The following is a 5777-nucleotide window of genomic DNA, read 5'->3' as shown; positions in this document are numbered from 1 at the left end:
GTATGCCTAAAACTTTCCAAAACTGCGACGGATTTTCACGTTTTGAAGCTCGACCTTTCCGACGACAATTATCGAAAAATTGGCTAAATTAATTCCTTCACCCTCAACTGGGCACTTTTCTACAAGGAGGGGGTCGCTTTTTCCATCGATATTTTAGAAAGTCATCGTCTCTAGTCGATTATCTAGCCTTAATTTAAACCTTCACCACTTCTGGTTTGGTGATGGACATAACAGTAAACATGTCACGTTTTTTTTTCAAGTTCTTTTCCTCCTTCGCGGTACAGGTTCAAGCCTGCCTGCCAACTACCACTTTTTTTTGTTCAACACATACCTCGAAACACCCAGGCAACGCCAGGAATCCAGGCGAGTGAAAAAATATGACACCAAACAAATATGAATTCAGAAGAAAGATCGAAGTGCCGTGTTCCGCACAAGTTGCTCCTATAGCAAACACAAGATTGTTTTGTCTATCTCAAATGATTTCGATCGTAATGTCGGATTTTTTTTTCGTTATATTGTCGTTGCCTTGTTAGGAAGTTTTATTGAATTGATCTGTAGTTGAACAAGCGTCTGTCATATAATCATGTATTTGTATATTTATCTCTCAAATTTTAGTCGCGTGCAAGCGACTCTATAAGACACTCCGTCGGTCGGTCGGTCCGTAACACTTTTGTGCTTGGCCTTTTTGGTTGTTAATGCATGCTGATTTTAGCTTTTTAAGCTTTTCTTGGCCTTCGGGCCAAGACCAAAGTGTAGTATCTGTTCCGGCAGATACTGCAAGCAAAGACAATATGTGGGGGCAACCCCACATATAAGACCTTGGTCAATGTAGGGGCAACCCTTCATACCAATTGTCACTATCCAGCTCCCCTATTCCCCGGGGAGCTGGTCTCCATTTCCCCTTCACTCCTCATATTAAAAATCGGCCTTGTGCCTAATTTGCTCGGTGGGGGAGCAAATAAATACCCCTTTTCTTGGCCTTTTGGCCAAGATCAAAGTGTAGTATCTGTTCTTACTACATGCTGTATTTATTGTGATATAAAGTGGGGGATCACTTTTCTGTATTAATTTAATGTAAAATGATCACCCACTTTACAACCAGTCAGTCTCAAAGCCATTCTCCAGATCACTCAAGTTGTGTTTGAAGGATTCCAGTTATTTTTAATCATTCAAGTCATTCTTAAGGTCATTCAATTTATCCTTAAGTTCATTAAAGTCATTCCAAGTCATTTACTTTTTATTTATTTAAGTCATTTCAGCCAATTTTTCGGTCATTTTAGTTTATCTTTAAGAATTTCATGTCAATCTTATATTCACGCATTCATTCATTACACGAGAGCACGCGACTAATGGCTATCGGCCTTGTTTATATTGTGGGAGGTGTTTGATATGTGTTAGGTTACTCTTTTTAAATATCTTTTAAAGTATTTTTTAGATTTGACGTTTGATTACGATAGTATCTGAGAGATGGTATGTAAGATGTCGCAAAGGGATGTTGCTGTGTGGCCATTCTGTGTACTCTGGTTATATGACCAGTTGATATACGACTAGCAGTTCAGCCCAGCTTTGCACGGGTCCTATGTACTGTTCATACATTTATTTGCATATATATATATATATATATATATATATATATATATATATATATATATATATATATATATATATACGAGCAAACAGTTAATAAAAGATGTTAAAAAACACTCTGAAAATGAGTTAAAAACATATTTAATCTGAAAAGGAAACACTTGATAAGTGGATAGTCCTTAATCCGCGGAGTTTCGAAGAAATACTTTCCTTCTCATCAGAGGGTAGGAATCAGCAAAATGCGAGATCGGATTTTGCATACAAAAGTATTTGATGAAACAACAAGTAAGCCAAAGATCTTACTTGATAACAAAAAAGTGAAGCAGAGGGAATATATGTGCGACGTCTATTGTGAACTCTGTCAAGGCAGGATAAGGTCTTTCTAGCAGCTCCTGCCCAGATGTTGCAACAGTACTCCATCCTTGGACTACCTGGCTTTTATACAAGTAGAGAATCGCATTAGCAGTGAAATATCTACTGGAGCGTTAGAACGATTCTACCATTTTTCCAGCGACGTTGGTATTTGACGTATGTGTTCCACTAAAGATCAGGAACAAAGGTCAAACCCAAAAGCTTGTCAAAACATGGAGCCTCCCCAAAACGAGTTTCATTTATTTCAACTGATTCCAGATAGGGGATCAGAGCATTGATGATGTAAAGATAGAAGCTTGGTTTTAGATGCATTAAAAGTAACCAGCCACCTCTTTCGTCATTGTACCACATGCTCAAGATCAGAGGAGAGAGAATCAGAGAGAACTTGGTTATTTACGGCCTTTGATGTGTTACCATAGATAGTAGTGTCATCAGCATAGATGTCTACGAATGATATTAGGATGTGATTTGGAAGATGATTTTGTGTTTTATATTATTACGTTAAGTGTTTTATGTTTAACGTAGTCGATTGTTGAACCTTTTGTTTTTTTTCGATATGTTCGTGGCATTTTTTGTATTCTTTGTTATTGCTTGTCTACCTTGATTTTAGTTGTTGGGTGTTATATTTGTATACACCATCATGGGTGGTAGTACAGCCTTAGCCAATGAAACTGTGTTATCAGCCCTGGTTGGTGGCTGATGAGGACAGGTTATCACACGTGCTATCACGCGTTGGGTGTCAGAATTATTTGAAGAAACGGGTGTTGTAATAGTATTTTAATGTACATACTCACGCGGAATAAAACAACGTGTTCTTTTTTATTACTTATCAAATAACGACTCGTCTTTATCTCACGCCTTTAAATACTTGGATTTTATTAGTTTCTTTATTTCCTTTTTTAACTCGTATTTCATAGAGGTTGTTTTGTTGTTTGTTTGTTTGTTTTCCCATGAATTTTATATCTTACATATATAGATATATGCTAGTTGATATACCTGTTAACGGTGGGTAGAGATGATCATTGTAATCTTAAAACTTGCTTTATATTTCAATTTCGGATTTTTTTTTTTTTTTTTTTAGATGCAAATATTTAGTAACATTCCTTAGTCTTCAACCCAAAATCACAGTGTAGTATCTGTTCTGGGGACACCTCACCTTTTCTGTCCTCAGTCAAATGAGAAGAAATGCTTCATAAGACAATTTTTATTTTTGTTCCTATGCAGAGTTCCCCTTTTGGGGTAGCTGGATGTTCCCAACATTAAAAACTAACATTGGGTCTTACTCTGCCCTCGTGGAGAGGCAAGTAAATAGGAACATTATTCTCATTTTGTATATTATCTCACAACCCTTCAACTGATATAAACTCCGACCTTCAGGTGAATCTTTCCAAACTAGTTGTGTATGTGTGTGTATGTGTGTGTATGTGTATGTGTGTGTATGTTTATGTGTGTGTATGCGTGTGTATGTGTGTGTATGTATGTGTGTGTTCAACTGAATCTATACGGAATTCCGAACTGAACTTTCTTTTAATCTATTAGCGTAAATTGTTCTCGTTCCGTCACCCCTGTATAACGTGGCCGTTGCACTTGAACTGTGTCGTTACATTTCAACCATTTGGACCCACACATTGTCTGGTATTGTCTGGTATTGTCGCAGGAACAAACAAACGAGGAATGGCATAACAATACGACATTTTTTTAGGTGAATACAATCAGCATTTATTCCAGTCATTTCCGACATAAACTTTATTGCGTTTCAAAATATCACACGCACGTAAAACATGTCTATCAAGACGCGTTTTCATACACATGTTATTTTTTTGTCGTCTGTTTTTCTGCTTTTTGAACCACGTGGCGCACTTTCTCTCGCCGTATATGAGTTAAGACACGTCCGATCGCTTCCTTTGCGTGACAACGTGCTGTCATTTTTCAACCTTTTCCTCCTTTTTCCCGTGATGCTAAATTTGCATATGTGCTAAGACGGCTGCTACTAATATTTTCGCTAATCAGCTATAAAAGGCTGCTGCTGATTTCCTCACATGCACCGATATGCGCTTTGTTACAATAAGAGTACACCTCTTCGTTACATACGTCCGGATTGAAGTCTTAAGTAATTTTTATTCTTAGTTACTATCATTGGTATTGAGTATTAAACCTTTAATTACCAGAACACTGCAATTTAGAACTGATTGTAACTTATCAGCTTTATCCATTGCGACAAGGCACACTTGAAGGAGGTCGGAGTTTAAAAACAGTTGAATAGTTTATTCTATTAAATCGGAATAAACGCTTTTTGTATTCCCCTAAAAAATGCTAAGCCGTATTTTAATGCCCTTCCTTGTTTGTTAGTTCCTGCGACAGTACCAGACAATGTGTGGGTCCAAATGGTTGGAATATAACGACACAGTTCAATATTGTAAGAATAGTATGGATTATTGGATCTGGACTACTGTCCTCATTTAATCTTTTGTTATTATATAATATAATCCTCGTTGTTGTTGTCGTCGTCGTCGTTGTCGTCGTCGTCGTTGGCAGAACTCGGATGCGAGAATACATTTTTGCTTATTAGGATTGAGCCAGCCCCAGCTACGGAGTAATTTAGGTGATCCACGAGGCGCACCTTCCTGTCACACACACTTCAGATGTCACCATTCGCTGCGTCAAACATGTGCTTGACATGCAGGTTCAGGAAGGCATTTTGCAGCAGGTTGCCGATACATCACGTGGAGTTCCACTTTGTCGCTTACCTGACAGGCGAGTTTATTCGGGGGTGCATCTCCCTCAGTGAATTAAACGCGCCCCCAGATACCAAACTTGAAATTTTTAAGATTCGGCGCGGTATATAACATAATAATACACAGGAAATCTGATCGCATAGCCAATATATCTACTATATCAAAGTGATGTTGTCGTGTAGTCAATGTATGTATTGTATAAAAGAAATTGTGTTACCAACGTTTCTGCGGATGTAACATCCGACCTTCTTCAGGTGTATATTGTTGAACTTAGGAATCTTTCTGTTCTGGTCTGTAACTCGGGAATCGCTAAGGAATCTCGCACGGAAGTATTTATTGAATCCACGCGGTTAGCATGACATTGTTCCATCAGACGTGACAGAGGAGAATTCTTGAACAATTCGTAGTTATAATTTTTTTTTATTTTGCCCGAAACGAGGATTGAAAAAAAATTCAGAAACATAAAAACAGTAGTCGGAATAATTCATAGAATGCAAATGTACATTTCATGTTTCGGAATTCTTAAGATGTAGAGTAATTTGGATTATTCAGAATACTATGTTCTATCTGAGGTAGATGGTATCAACCCAGTAAGCTTAAAGTAAGCTTAAAGACTACAACGGCTGGAGAAAAGCTGTGAAGGCATGATCCAAAAATAAGCGAATGATGGAAATATTAAACATGTAGGAAGATCACGACAGAGAACCGCATCAAGTTTCGCCGAATCAGGCGCCATATAAATGGAGACTGCTGATGCAGCATAGGCTTGCACAATTCGAAAACGGTTCAGAACTTTATCGTCTCCTGATACGGAACACTGACAACAAGAATTTTTATCCTAATTGTTATATTCAAAATGTTAAGGCCTGTAACGTGGCTTTATCTTTCTCAAAGCACAGAATATGATATCTAACGTGATCGCATCAGATGTTTATAGTGTAATATCACTGTTTGGTGTAATATCACTTCAGATATTCGTTGAAATGTCGATGGGTACGAAGTACCTTCAATAATCTTCCAGACTTTTTTCATATAGGCACTTTTATTGATACTATGAAACGCTAGTCCCCTTTTACGTAATCT

General features: G+C 37.6%; 1 pseudogene; it reads left to right on the top strand.

The window, feature by feature from the left end:
* The first annotated feature begins 966 nt into the window (after positions 1-966).
* Positions 967-1092, top strand: LOC145242399 (U2 spliceosomal RNA; annotated as a pseudogene).
* The last annotated feature ends 4685 nt before the right edge of the window (positions 1093-5777 follow it).

This window comes from Euprymna scolopes, chromosome 2 (assembly GCF_053919585.1).
Source record: "Euprymna scolopes isolate OS-2025 chromosome 2, ASM5391958v1, whole genome shotgun sequence".
Taxonomy (NCBI): Eukaryota; Metazoa; Mollusca; class Cephalopoda; order Sepiida; family Sepiolidae; genus Euprymna; species Euprymna scolopes.
Note: the sequence above shows the minus strand (reverse complement) of the source record. Positions and strands in the feature narration are given on the sequence as shown.